The sequence below is a fragment of the Hetaerina americana genome, unplaced genomic scaffold, assembly GCF_022747635.1.
Source record: "Hetaerina americana unplaced genomic scaffold, ioHetAmer1.1.p SCAF_3, whole genome shotgun sequence".
NCBI lineage: Eukaryota > Metazoa > Arthropoda > Insecta > Odonata > Calopterygidae > Hetaerina > Hetaerina americana.
Genome location: NW_027286874.1, coordinates 64677892 through 64693944, shown reverse-complemented (window position 1 = coordinate 64693944; position 16053 = coordinate 64677892). Strand labels below are relative to the sequence as shown.

At 43.5% G+C, this 16053-nt stretch overlaps 1 protein-coding gene across 1 annotated transcript in view; it reads right to left on the bottom strand.

Moving 5' to 3' along the window:
• Positions 1–16053, bottom strand: part of Adsl (adenylosuccinate lyase) — a 341605-nt gene that overhangs the window by 47503 nt on the left and 278049 nt on the right. The window lies entirely within an intron of this gene.

Here is a 16053-nt window from a genome sequence, read left to right as displayed (position 1 = left end):
GTTTATTTCAGCGGTAATTCGGAATCCTAAAACATAAATCTTAACGAATGACCGTGAAACTTCCGCAGTAAGTATAATATTTTGAAATTTGAAGTTTTCCCATTCCATTCCTGTTCAAATTTAAGGTCAAAAACACACTTAATTTTTTTGCACTGATTCAAATGAACTGGGCCTAAAATTTTGGTGGGCAGCTTTGGTAGAGGCACACTCCGATGAAACAGAAACGCAAAAGATTACCAAGGAACAAATACGAGTGAAAACTCGCTGTATTTTCTATTGCAGCGCACATTTTAACAGTTCACAGTGAGCAAAGTAGAAGAACCACAGCCTGCACACTACCACATTAGGATGCCTACCGACTGTAGGGACGTTTAGACACCAAGGTAAAAGGCTCTAGCCACACCCACCGACATGCTAGGCCTAAACGCAAGTTTCTTGACAGGCCTCGTCTTTCAGTTTGGCATGACTTTATAAATTCATATCAAGTCACTGGCCAACGAATTTTCAACTGATTATTCATCACAGTAATACACAGACAAAAAGAACAAACTTGAACATAATTGAAACTTGAATGTTTCGCAATTCAAGAAAAATTTGCATTCATTTGCGCTTTCACCCTTAACGAACATGCTGCTAATAATTGGATATAGCGAAGAAATATATTCGACTGTCAACATACAAAAAAAATAATTTATCGCTGATATTTATTGCATTATAATTAGGTAGTCGCCATCGATAATTAACACAATAGCCGGTTGTAACTAGTACGAGACATTTGCATCCACTAGGAATGGGCGATGTGTATTGGCATATTTGCATGGTCCATCTGGATAATTTTTATTCCAATTTTTAGTTCATAATTACCGTATCGAAAGTTTCCCGAATACCGATGGTTTGTTTCGACATCCGACTTTATCCACCAGGATTTAAAAGTTTTTAAATGAGCATACGACTGGTACATGAGTCGTACATACGCTTGCAAGTAATAGTGTTCACATCAACTTGGAGTAATAGGAGTGATATGCGACTTATCCGCAGCCTGTGCATGTCTCAAAGACTGCTCAGGTGCGAGTGGCGGATGGAGAGTCGGAATGGGCAGTGTTATGAGGAGGGGTACGAAGGATGTCGATTGTCAACCGAGCTTTTCAAGGTGTATGAGGAGGAGATGGTTAAAGATACATGAGAAGAACTGGAGATACGAATGAAAGTCGGTGGGAAAACCATAAAAGGTTTGTAGATGATCAAGCCTTAGTTTGTCAGTCAGTCAATGGGTTGCAAGCATTGCTGAGTGCTTTGGAAAGTCGATGTTATAGGTATGGGATGTGAATAAATGTAAACAAAACGAAAGTTATGCGGGTTTCCAGAAAGAAAAAGGCTAAATTAAATATCAAAATAGGAGTCCATAAACTTGAGCGGGTGGAGCAGTTACGTATCTCGGGAATGTTCTGGACCAAAATGGTTCAAGCAGCAGGGACATAGGAAGAAGAATTGCGTAAGGCAGAGAAGCTTTAATCAGGAGGAGGGCATTGATGAACAGGATGCTTAGTTAGGATGTTAAGAAGAGACTCGCAAAATATTTGATAAGGAGCGTGGTTTGTACGGCCCGTAAACATGGTCATTGAAGCAGGATGGCAGGCAGAGATTTGGAGGCTTTTGAAATATGGGTGGGGAGAAGGATGGAGAAGGTGAACGCTATCCTCTAACGTTCAGGATCTTAACTCCGCTACCACATGGAAATAAGGGGTGAACGGCAGGGCGAGGGGAGTAGGGTATCTTGGAGTTGGAGGTCTCTCAGTGAACGCGGCCTGTAATCCCGCAGAGCCAACGATCGCCCGCCAGCTCGAGATCGGCTAACTGGGGAGGGCCATTCCGCTAGCCATCGGCGCAGATACGTACTCCCATGTGCTGCATCTCAGGTCCTTAAGGGTTTCCTCTTTGGGCGCCCCCGCGCAGCCGGAGGACACGGCGCCTGTGATTGGGGCGCTGTGCGACAAGGTTCCTGCTACTGTGCCCTGGGGTGCGATACAAAGTTCGCTGGTAAGAGGAATGAAGATACCGCTGATGCCTGCTCTAGGGAGATGGCATTATGCCACCCCATTTTAACCGCGGCGAGCAAAGGACGAGCCCGGTTATTTACGCGATTCTTTGGGAGGATCCAGTAGGTAGAGGATGGCAGTGACGGCTTGCACACGGTCCCAATGGGCTGCACACTGGAGTTCCCGTCCGATAGCGAACACCTTCCCTGAATCTGGAGTATCCATGGAGGCCAGTGGGCAAGGCCGCACTGATGGCCCATCCAAATCTTGAGAGACGCGGGAATAAGGCTCGGGCTGGCGTGAAGAGAGGTTTCCTGCAGGTGATATATTTGCTTGCTGTATAGCGTGAACGACCGCGGCTCTGGTCCGTCCAACCAGAGTGATCCTTCCGATATCCAATATTCTGATATAGAGGTAGAGTTGACTCGGAAAGTCGTGGGTTGATTCCTGGTCATGGCTCTGACTGTTTTACGGGGCTTTGACATAATTATGGAGCCACGCCCTCCTCCTGGCTTCACTCAAACCAAATTACCTTTTCGGAGATTTAAAAATGTCAACTTAAAATGGTGTTACGGATGTGAAAGAAAACCAGATGAAGTGTACGCAGGTATTGAACACTTTGCACATTTCCACAGATTTATTCACGCGACACGACCCGTTTCATGCGGCATAATCATGGACAAAGTGGGAAGGTTAGGGTAGAGATAAAATGTATAGGTCAGGTGAGATTGAAATACTTACAGCCCGGTTGAGATAGTATGAAAAGGATAGGAGTTGGGGCGAAGTTGGGCTAACGGACTGGGAGTTGGTTGAAACCGCCAAGGGTCGTACCCCTACCAGCAAAGCGGCCGTATCGGGACATTTGATGGGCTGAGAACGAGAGAGGGAGAATATGAATTGTAGCATAATGTTTTTATAGTGGAGTTTTTCACAGAACAGTGAGCTAGGATTACTCATTAATATTTAAATTGAACTTTATTCTTCTTGGCAAATGTTAATGCAAAGAAAGGTCCACAAAAAAAATGGTGTATTTTATATCGGTTCTTGATTCGATACAGGAGAGTACTGTTACCTCGTCTTATCCCATGTACCAGTGCTTCAACTTATCATATGTATCGATAAATATTAATCGGTAAATTCGATACAGTTACACATCACTACTCTCCACCACAGAAACAATTCGACGAATGCGGCCGGGGGGCATAGACAATCCTCGCGCTAAATAAATCCTACGTCGTCGTGCCGATGAAAACCCCACATTATGGGTACGCAGTATATTTACTTGGACCATCTGTGGTTCCTCATAAAGTTCGGGTGACAACTTTTAAAAAAATTAAACCTCATAGAAGATACGAAATATTAGTTTAAAACTCTCAAGTATATCACTACTAATCGCTCTCAGTCTCATACAAATGTTTTTTTTAACCACGCAGTTCCGGAACCATAATCCTAATGTTCCGTTTCATCACAATCAATTTTCATGAGAGTTTTTTAAAATGTATTCCAAAAGACGCACTTGTTGCATACGTGGGGGACAGAGGAACACCGGAAGGTAAAGATTACGGCGGTCGACAAGAAACAATGAAGCTACGGTGGGGGGGGGATAGCAGTAATATATTCGACCAAACCTGGGTAACAAACCATCTGTTGACGATCAAACAAGTATTCTCACTCTTACGAATAAAATACATCTCTCGGAAGAAAATATTCCGCTGGATTCGCTTCGTTCAAAATCCCGGCCAACGGACACGACTCGCACTGCTCTCCCAACTGTTGCACAAGGAGTGCTTGATAATGAGTTCCTCGAGGGGGGCAGCGGGCTTGAGAGACGCGGTGTGGATGGAACGGGATGGTGCCATAAATCTGCAGAAAGCACGCGCTCCCGGTAAGAGTTTCCACGTTGTCCACCACTCGCAGCGCCACGACAAGCGTTCGGAAGCGACGGATAAAGCATTATAAGCAGAAGCAGAGGAGAATGAGACACGGAGTTCTGACATTGAAATGAGAAGCAACACAAACCAAAGACATTCGAAGGACTTAATCACGCATTGCATATGCGCGGGGATGAATAAACACAGGGATTAAGGAATGATGGGATAAAAGGGAGGACGAGAAAAAAGTAATACATGAATGCATTTTCAAGTGACATTAAAAATCCTGGATGGGGAACGACCGTGATTGTAGGAAAATCAAATAATATTAATCGTCTCAAAAGGGTGAAACAATGACAGTGTTTTAATTATCAGTTCAAAAAGATTTGAGTGGGTACATATTCACTAAATATGAATCATATGAGTCGGAAAATAAAAGAAGACATAATCAATGCCTTATTCTGATTGAATATTTTTAATTTATGCCAAAATGACAAGGAACACTCGCATCCACATCGGAGCAACTGCTGCCGTTTTAAAACGCTCTCGACAAACATTTTCTTCTCGAAAGACTGACGTAATCAAGCTCGAGTCACATGACGACGGCTGGCAATCACTGCCATATCCATGACGCAGATCATGAATTCGTCATCCTCACGAGTCAAACGCGACTTCACTCTCGGGCACAAAACTACGAATCTCCCGCTCTTGATCAGAGATGGCGCAATTTTTCTCACTCGCCGTGCCTTCTGACGGCTTCCTTTATTTTATAGTTGCGGATATGAATAACAAGCATGAGATTTTTTTTTATATTTGATAGTGTACGTGAGAAATCTATGAAACGATTTACGAATATCATGAAATATCAGAAATATTATATTTCAATACAATATTAATAAGTGAATTATTTCATACAAATTTAATTAGAGAAAATAAAAACTGTACAGATCCTCTAGACTTTTGATTGCGAAAAGCCATTAATGTACATTTTTTGTTATTTTTTTGTTATTATTTTCATGTATGTTGCATCCACGGAAAAAAAACCTGTAATAAATTGTACGCATTTGGCCCTACACACAAAAAAATATTTTAAGTAACGTCATTGTTGGCTTGGGTAAGGATACTACCTTGATCAAAAATTTCCCGGAATTTATTCAGAAAATTAAAAATACAAGTTTATTCATCTAAATCTATATTGTCCCCTTCAAAGTAATCCCCATCGACTGCAACACACTTATGCCAGCGCTTGATCCAATCCTCGAAACATTTTTTATATTCGGTTTTCGGTATGTCCATCAGTGCTTCCTGCGATTTTTCCATTACTTCCTCTCGGCTGCTAAAACGCGTTCCCCGTAATGGTTTTTTAACTCGATTGAACAGAAAGAAGTCACAGGGAGCCAAATCAGGTGAATTCGGTGGCTGTTGGATGGTATTTGTTGCATTTTTCGTCAAAAAATTACGAATAATGATAGCACTGTGCGACGGTGCGTTATCATGGTGCAAAATCCACGAGTTTTCTGCCCACATTTCTGGTCTCTTTCGGCGAATTGCTTCACGCAAACGTCTCATAACGCCCAAATAATACTCTTTGTTTACTGTCTGGCCTTCTGGCAAAAATTCATGATGCACTACACCGTTGTAATCCATGAAAACCGTCAGCATTGCCTTCTTTTTTGACTGAAAACGACGTGGTTTTTTTGGTCTCGGCTCATTTGGTGAACGCCATTCACTTGCCTGATGTCTGGATTGCGTGTCGTACTCATAAACCCACGTCTCGTCTCCAGTAATGTTCCTTTTGATGAATGTGGGATCGGATTCAGCCTCGCAAATCATGTCTTTTGCGACGTCAACACGGTCTCTTTTTTGCATGAAATGAGGTCTTTTGGCACCAACTTTGCTGCTACACGACGGAAACCCAAATCATTAACCACAATGTCTTGGGCGGATCCATAGGCAATGTTCAAGTCCTCCGCTATTTCTCTGATGGTTAATTTGCGGTTATTGACCAACATTTCTTTTACTTTATCAATTTTTTCACCGACTTTCGATGTCGATGGTCTGCCACTGCGTTCATCATCTTCGATTGACTCACGACCACTTCTGAACCGCTCGTGCCACTGGTAAACGACCGTTTTTTTTAGAGAATCGTTGCCGAAACACTTTTCCAACATTTCCAACGTCCGTGCGCCACTAAATCCGTTTTTTACGCAAAATTTAATACAAGTTCGTTGTTGCAAATTTAAATCCATTTCTGCAATTGTAAAAAATCGCCAACACACACAGAGATAGATGTACTCTTGGCTACGTAACTTTTGCAAATGTCAAGTTATGACACTAAGATTTAAAGGGAATATCAACAACAGATGTACCATATGTTTCGTGAAATATTGTCTGCAACCCTGTGGTCATCTCACGTACGAATCAACCAAGCGCATACAAGCATGCACTTGTGACATTTCTGAGGAGCCCTAGGCAACATTTATGCCCTCATTAAAACTCATTAGGATCGAAATGGGAATGGGAAATCTGCCGGGCAGGTCCGCACTCACCCCGGCGGTGACAGGAAAGCTAAGTGGTACTGCGGTCCCCACTTGGGATTCATTGTGGAGAGCACTTCAAGTAGTGTACGCCGACCGTCGGATGGGACTTCAAATTTTGTGACTCCTTTGGCGTTTATTCGCTAAGAGTTGTTTTATTCCGGAGCAAGGTTTCTCTCCACTCATCTTCCCACATTCCTCAAAAATCCAATCCTAGCCCTACCAAATTACCCACCTAACCTTTATGTCGCAGAATTACCTCAGCTGCTGGTCGCATCACCTAACAGCAACTTCTTAAAATTCATCTCTCCACTTCACAGTTTTCACAGTAGATTCCAGCGTCAAAAATTGCGCACGAATTTTCGATGAAGACTCTTTTTAAAAAGAATCGAGCTGAGGGACGGATATTAATTAGAGCATTCAAGTGATCACGGACACTATTTCTCAGCTTTTTTTAGAGCGCTAAGACTTTGGATAATGGCCTCTGCTTTAAAACTTACAATAAGGTGTATGACCGATTCTCAGCTTTTTTTTCAAATATATAGGCACTGTAACACAACATTGCGCGGGCAATTTCATTCAGTCGAAAGGCATTTTAATCAAAATTATTAAGGAACAAAATACGTTTACAGAGGGAACATTTAATTACATTTACAAACCGACGCTACATATTTTCACGATTTCGATCAGAAAGCCGTTAATAAATACTGGCTGAGCCGACAGTATCGAGAATTCATAACTTTTCCAAATGAACATGCATAGATTTGATCAAGGCGTTCTTTTTTACGGAAAAAATATTTGAAATGATTTCTCTTTCACACTAACTCATTCCAAACCATTAGGATCAATGGCAACGAGTCATGCCAGCCTTTCACTGCTCATCTTTAAATGATGCGAGTTGTGTGATTATTTGCGTCTAAATAAGCCAATTTTGTTCATATTTTGAAAGAATTTTCCATGAAAGACTGAATAGCGAGCGCAATATGCCTACGCCATCAATGCCGTAAATCAGTCACAGAGCCATTTCATAATGGAAAACGTATAATATGCTTACCCCTCCCATGGACTTCAGCCTTGACGTGGTGGAAGGGCTTGTGCGCACCGATAAACCATAGACCTGTTCTGGCGGGAGAAATGATAATTGCTCCTGGTATGGTCACCCATCTCAGATAGGTCGAAGGTGAGGAAACGGACGAAAGGTAGTCCGCGCAGCGTCTATTCCTCAGTAAGGCGGCTGCGAAAAGTGCGACCCCTGTGGGGCGGTAATTGAGTGATGGTGTCACGTTTAAAACACTAAAGAGGAAGGCAACGGGATGCCACCTATATTATAATCCTCAAAATTTCTATGATGGATAGCATTGAGGAAATGAGTCCTGGCAACGACGGGACTCGGCCCAATCGGCCGTGTGTGATGCCGGCAGCAGGAAAGGCAAAGCTTCCGCGCTCCATTTCACGAAACCCTTTCCAGGCAAAACCGACAGCACCAGTACAGAAGACGTTTGTTAGAATGGGAACTTGAAATGTTAGAACAATGTTGAGGCCAGGAAAAATTAGAGAATATCAAGCGAGAGATGGAAAGAGAAAATGTAGACATTTTAGGTCAATACGAGGTAAGATGGAAGGATAGTGGGGATTATTGGAGTGATAGTTAAAGAGTAATATTCGGCGCGAGAGTTATATACAGGACGAGAGATATGGGATGAGAATAAATATTAATAAAACAAGGATCATGCGATTTTACAGAAAGAGAAAGGATAAGTTAAACGTTAAAATAGGAGGGCAAAAACTAGAGCAAGCGGAACAGTTTACGTATCTCGGATGTATTTTGAACCAAAATAATCAAAGTAGTAGGCACACAAAGAGAAGAATTGCGTGAGGCAAAGAAGCTTAAACAGGCAGAGAAAAGATAGCAGGATCGTTGAGTAAGGATGTTAAGAAAAGGCTCATTAAAACTTTGATATATAACGTAATTATGTACGGCGTGGTCATTGAAGCAATATGTTAGGCGTAGACTGGAGGCTCTTGAAATGTGGGTGTGAAGAAGGATGGAGAAGGTGAAGTGGACAAAAAGGAATAAAATTGAAGTGCTGAGTATGGTGGGGGAAGAGAGGGGTTTGTTGGGAGAAATCATAAGGAGACAGGAAAAATGGATGCAAATCATATTTATTGGCAGTGGGATGTTGAAGACTGTGATATAGGGGAGAATTCTAGGCAAAAGAGGAATGAGCCGAAACAGGGTGGATGGAATGAGGGGAGGAAGGAGGTATACGGAGATGAGGAGGGGCTTCGCTGTAGAGAGGTTGGGTTGTGTTTTGATAGGAGAGACAAGAAGAATACTTGGTTGCTGACTCCATCCAAAACCTACCTAAACCGGTAGGTTACCTATAGTTATGACACTATGCACGCTAACAAAAAATTAGGATTTATTGGAAGAGTACCAGGTAAATGCGATGAAAAGGTCAAAGAGAAATGTTATCTGTCGTTGGTTAGGTCTCATTTAGAATATGCTGCATGTGTATGGGATCCTCACGAAGTTGGATTTATTGCCGAATTGGATCGCGTATAGCGTACAGGAGATAGGTTTGTAAAACGCTGTTATGATAACCTTAGTAGCGTATCCAAAATATTAGAGGAGCTCGGCTGGGAGTCACTCACGGAGCGATGGTTAAATTACAGATTGAAGCTCTTGCATAAATTGGAAGGAGTTCTCTTCAGCAGTGATGTTGAAAATGTATTATTAGCCCCATCGTACTACGGCAGAAGAGATCACGTTAATAAAATGAGAGAGATTGAGTGTAGAACAGATAGATTTAAGATGTAATTTTTTCCACAAACGATAGGGGATCATAATAACATTCTTCGACCACGATAGGGTCATATTCGGGTAAAATTATTCTGGTGTGTATTCGCCCCGTGACACACACCCTAGCGGTGGCTTGCAGGGTATATATAAATATATAAATACGCTTACCAGTCTCCTGGGGGATCAGGATGGTGCGGTGGCTAACGCACTGGCTTCCCACCCAGAGGGCCCGGGTTCGAATATTCCAATCCCTACTTGAGGTGCTTCGCAGAGGGTACTTTGAGTCAGTGCGCCGTCCGTCGGATGGGACGTTAAAATTTGGACCCCTTGGCGCCTTTCGACATGTGTAGGCTAATGCCGACGCCGCGTGTCTCTCCACCCTTCATCCTTTCCTGTCCATCCCCTATGGCGCAAATGACCTTAGGTATCGATCGGTCGCCTCCCCTATATACTACTACTGTCTTCTTCTCATCATCAGGAGAAATATTATTATATTATTCATTGTGCCATTAGGAGAAAAAGCAATGTCCCAAAAACAACAAACATCGAAAAAACCCAAATGAATAAGCATAAATTATATGATTTTCTTACGATGCTCTTAATAAGATAATTTTAAGGAGACTTTCCATCGGACCACGACACGGTATCGTCCATTACTCGGGTTCCAAAAGATAGAGAAATAGAGGTGCGGTGGGCAAACAAAATAGTCAGCGGAGCAAAAATAAATACGTCTCAACTTTCGACGGCTCAGGCAGGAACAAATATCTCCTATTTAACTTTCGGGGGGACTATGACTCGCTTTCAAGCGAATTCCACACACTTCCCCGTCAATGATTCCATCCCTGAGAAAACAAACGCATTTCGATAGCAAATGGCAGCTCCCCGAACAGTCTACTCTGAGCCAAAAATAGGTTCGCCCATAGATCCGGTCAGAACGGTGCCAGATGAACAGATATCCCTTCGAACAGAGGACGGCACAATATTTCACGGCAAAACTCTTCAACGTATGTTGAGATGTGGGCACAGAGCAAGCAGACTGGCAAACCTTTCCTAAGGCCGACCTCGTAGAACTCAGAACATTTCGTCTGAAACCATTATTCCACCTCTTAAATGACATAATTTGCGTTTTCAAATCTCCAACCTACATATAGTATTTTTGGTTTTGGTAATTGAAAAAAGTGGCTTGAGGCAAGATTGGGAGAATAGGGTGGATGTGGCATAACCATATCGCTTTGATTGCCTACCGCATGGGACTGCCATTTAATGAATGTAGTCATCATTACAGTATTGCTTGCCCTGCTTTGTTGTTTTCAAGCTTCTTCTTCCATCCCTCGTGTCTCTCTCTCTGTGGGGGGGGGGGCAAGAACGCCTCCGCTGCCTGCAGCAGTGTGGTACATTCCCTACCTGTGCTTTTGGGGGCGGAGACCATTGTAGGTTGCATGTCCATGTGGTAGTGGAATTTCCTCTTCTTACTTTTCAGTTCTGCATAACCTGTCTTGTTATGGTGGGGGCCTGTCGTGTGGTCGGTTAATTTATTTTATTCCCTTTTTTCGCTTTTCGAATAACTAATGTAATAGGTGTCCTTGTTTTGAATTAAGCCTTCCTCCTTGTTTTGAATTAAGCCTTCCTCCAGCATGTATACAAATTTGCAAGTTGTTGGATAGTTTTTTAACGAATATTTTTCCCTTTCTCTCCCATATCATCCCTTAACATTTGCCCTTCCCACCAGGTGATTGTACCCCCTCCCAGACACCTTTTTGGTGGATCGTAGGGTCGATGTCGAATGCCGGTCGCGCCGTGTGTGCTTCTGAGGACTCAGTGGTCGTGAAATCCAGCGTGCTGACACTTTTGACATATTCAGTTCTTCGTAAATAATTTTCTACACACTGCCGCAAATCATTCATGATCATTTGGATTCATAATCATTTGGAATCATAATCACTTGGATTCATAATTACTTGGACTCTTCAGTTTGATAGGATGAAGTCCCCCACTTTCTTCACTGTAGCAGCATTTTCCGTGAATGATGGTCTTCCACTTCTTTGATCGTCTGTGAGGGACATGCGGCCAGTTTAAAAATTACTTTTCAAACTCACAACTGTCCCATATCATTTCCACAAACAGTCATCATTTCATCGTGGATTTACCGGGCTCTGTAACCTTTCAAATGAAGGAACTTAACCACACTGCGAGCCTATGCCCTCTCCATAATGCGAGTTACTTCAATCTACGGCTCTCTGACAAAAAGAAAATCAAAATTAATAGCTGTAATTTACAACAATATCTCCATAAGGATCAATTAATATGCAGCATTAATTTTTATCCCGAAATCTTGGTTATTTCTTAGTAATTGCTGATAAACGATACCCCCACCTGTATTCTCCCATCAATACCGCAGTTTATTTTTTTTAAATCACACAACCGTGTCATGATAAAGGAAATGCGTTGGTTTTCCAGAGTTCAAAATTCATACTGTCTTGGGACGAAATTAAATTTTGATCGGACGGCAATAGTCTCTTAGAAAAGGTTTGGGGGCCCGGTTACGTCCGCATTTTGTGTGAGCGTTCTCTTCGCGGGTGTGCTGAACTCTGGGGTGAGGTATGCTATTTGCGGATGAATCGAGTGTGGAGAGAAAAAAAACACGGACGCCGTACTGAGAGGAGATTTATGAAGGTCATGCGAGAATCTAAAGATGACACATAAATCTTTATGCAAGCCTCACTTGAAACTCAATGAAGGTGCCATTTAGTAGTTCCGAGATGTATAGGCAGTACCTACGCATCGACCGCAGAAAATTTTTAATTTCTTCCTCGTGCTCAATTTTCACGACCAAGTTATTGGAACTTGTGCAACAGGCAAAGAAAAATAATTTACGATAGGAGCAGGTTTCATCCACAGTAAATCATAAGGAGAAGTTTCATCCACGGCGAATACATTTCCAATCCTTCTTATATCACCGATAGAAAACCGCTGGGAAATTACGAATGGTAGGGAACAAAAGGATTTTTCCCGATAATAAAAAAATAAACATTAAAACTCCGGGTCCGTTATGACTAAATTGTTCATATTATCCAAACGTATCGTGCTAACCTAACGTGTATTCCAATAAATTTTAACCTTTTTTTTACCGGAACAGCGGTGATTAATGGTCGTTCGAAAGGCTCTAATTCGATCGAAAAATAAGCGGAAAAGGGAAAAAGAGTGGTCCCAACGCCAAAATTTGCAAGTTTGCATGTATTACGAGCACGCGGTAAAATAAAAGAAAAGCCATGCGGAATCCGCCAGTCGTGTGCCGCTGAAAAGAACTTTCGGCAGTTACAGGTAAATCTGTAATTCAACAACAATAAAAAACTTAAAACCGGCGGAAAATACTTGAAAGCCAAACAATATTTAGTCCATTCCTGAACAGATCTGCTGAGGTGCCTAATAAATATCGCTTCGACGATAATTTGCTCCGATTCGATGCTAAATTCACTGCGGAGAATAATACGTAAATTGCATATGCGCGAAAAAAAGAAATCCAATCTCCAACACTTTCATCCAATGGGATGAGAATGGGAGTGGTGCGTGGATCGCTTCTCGCCCAACTCACGTATGAATACATTATCAAAGGTTCAGTTATTAAACGTGTCGACCCCTAGGGCATTTCCCTATCAACGATATAGGTTTACGTTCAACCCCCCCCCCCCCAAACTCTTCGGAGTAATTCAAAACAACCACAAATCCGTTCCGGTGGGTCAGGGATGCGAGGAAGCACCATCTAACCCCTCTCCGCCCCGGACAGGAAAGCCCTGTCGCTGGAGTAGGGGATGGGAACATACGGACAAAAAATCCATCATCACGAGCGCTTCAGGTAATGGATGTGCGTAAAGGCCTCGAGGGGGAGGGGCATTTTGGGTCAGGGGAGAGAAAGGATGGGACCGGAAGACGGGCAGGGGCTCCCGTGCATGTCCCCTCCGCCGCGGCGACAGAACCCTCCCCATCGCCCCATTCTCCACCTCCCCACACCCTGTCCCATCACCACCGTCTACTCTCGCACTTCGAAAAAAGACGATTTCTCCTCCGAATATAAAAATCTACCACGGCTCTGACCTTGTTTAAGGGTGCTTCCATCACGAGATTTCCCACCCCATCTCCGCGGGAATGGAAGAAGGGAAAGGTACGTCCACCCGTGAACAGCCTTGCGGGGGAGAGAGTCTGAAAGCAGGCGGCCGGCCGAAGATCATGGCATTTGGGACTTGAAAAATAGAAAACGAAGAGGCTGGATCATCTTTTGGCTATCGTTGGTTTCCGAGCTGGGGTCGTCATCCTCCATTGTCACTGTAATTTATTAGGGTGTCAAAGTGAGCGATGGAGGAAGTACGGTGATGACCTGCTTGCGACAGTGGATTGAGTGAATATTCACTCAACTCTGAGCAGTGATTGTGCTGCTAGTTCAACTGCCGTTTCAACCAAGTAGCAGGAAGATATAGGCCACGCGAATCGGTGGTGCACAACCTGTGAAAGGTCATTTGGTCCGAGTCACGTGCGGAAATCGGAAAAATGTAGGTTTTTTTTTCGGCAGGAATTATATCGTACATAGTTGTCAATTTTAAGTGAAGTAGATGAAATGATCCATCTTCGCAAGCAAAGGGACTATGAAAATTAAAACAAATCCCAAAGTAACGAATTAAAAAAAATAACGTTGAACAATTGATGCACCCTCCTGATAAAACTGACACTGATTGGCCCCTTCATACTTGGGTCGGAGAGATCATATTAATATAATTAGAGATATTAACCGTTGAACAGATAGATTTAAGAATTCATTTTCCCCAAGAGCGATAAGGGATCAGAAAAACGCTGTCCCGCCGCACTAGGAGGGAAAAGTATTTTAGGTCAAGATTGTGTTAACATCCCCTGCCACCCACCCCAGCGGTAGCTTATAGGGTACTGTGTAAAAAAAACTATACCACACTGCAAGAACTCCGGAGGGTAAACCATGGTCCAATACCAAAAGGATGCTACGGCAAATGTGAAAGGAACGTACGGGGTGCTTTCTATGACGAGCTAACGCTCACATAGTGGCTCGAAGTTTGGATGGAGAGAGGCCACGCCCACCAACGCGCGCAACATTGGTTGGCATCTTGGATGCCAGTACCCTTTTAACTCGCTCCGTCGACAAACCCATGAGCATACGTAAATAATGAGCGTTTCTCGCTGAAACATTACAAGTAAAATTTTAGGACAAACTTCCATACAGGTGCACTTTTTCTGCTCAAAAACATTCTAAATTTATAGGGAGGAGTATAGAAATGTGGAGTCGAATTGGTTTCATTTATTCCGCAAGGGTGCTAGGTTGTGGTTTCAAAAAAATTAACATAACAAATAGGCATACATGATCTATCGCTCAAAGCTGCTTTGTTGCTGCTTTCGCCGGTATTACAGTGATCGAAATAGTGAGCGCACCCTGTTAAGAAAAAATCGACCTGTTGGTAAACCTTCCTCATTCACTTCATACCTCGATTTATACCAAATGCGTTGTGCGCTTGCTCCCTCAAGGGCCCTCGGAGCAGGAAGTAACAACGGCTGTGCCCTGTCCGACGCCGCCGACCCAAACTCCCTGGAAATATCCTCCTCCTTTCCTCTTCTGGCGCAAAGGCAGGCAGGGAGGGAGAGAGACAAGGGGAGGTTAAGGTCGGCGCTTCTCTGAGGGGGGGCCTTGCTCCCCCAAAAGCCTCGCACGGCCGCCGTTGCACGAGGGGATTCTCTGAGGACTCCCAAGGAGAGGTTACGAGGGGACCGCCCACGCTTCTTACCCTGTGGGGCGGCCGAGTTAGTTAACTCGGGTGGCCTTGGAGGGAAAGCGCTATGACAGACGCGTGCACCCAACAACACTCAAGTCGGATGAAGTCATAAACGAATGATACCAAAACGTAGGCGAAGGCACTTGACAAAAATTCAGTGGTCAAACCAAACAAGGGAGGGTTGCGAGGGACACTTTCAAAAGTATATTAAACCGATTATGGGAGTGTTTCCCTTTATAAGTGAGGACTCTTCCCTGTTCTCTCGGGGAAGTAGAACAGATGTCCCGAGAAGCACTTCGTTTCATCATTACCCTTCCGTCCCGCGTAATTCGCTGCTTTCTTGTTGTTCCATCCAGTCCCGTTAATCGGACGCTTGATTTAGCATCGTTAGGTAGATTTTCAATTATGACCAAACGGACCTAAAGAGTTCCAGGGTTGCGTAAAACCTGGAAAGGAATGAAGCGGTGCCCCATATCACTAAACACCACATTAATCAACCCAAACGTCGATTTCTTTTCCATATTTGAGTAATCCTAATACTAATAAGCCCAAAACATCAGAGTTGGCCGGAGGGAATTCCTTTCCTTGAGCCGCCCGCAGTTTCCAGGAAATATAAGAAACCAGGGGTGCGATCGTCGACCATCTTCTTTTGTGCATTGGTATTATCCCTATTTACGATAAAACGCGATTTTCCCCCATAAATCTGTTGTTAATCATGGATCTGTCAATCCAGATCTAATGATTCGTGGCAACGCCGGAATTGGCGCCATATTGGGTTTCGATACGTTAAATTCGAAGAGCGGTGATCGAATTGTCTTTGTCCATGGCTTAATTCATGGCAACGATAGCGCGTGCGTTACAAAGGACCATGGTCGCGTCCCTGGATGGTCACACGGATTTAGAGATGATTAAGGGAGAACATATTCAATCGGAATTGAAGTCAGGTCCTCCTCCGGTATGGAGTCGCATCCTCTGGTCGCTTTGCTACAACGACCCGTGGTCAGTCGAAATGTTTCCGCC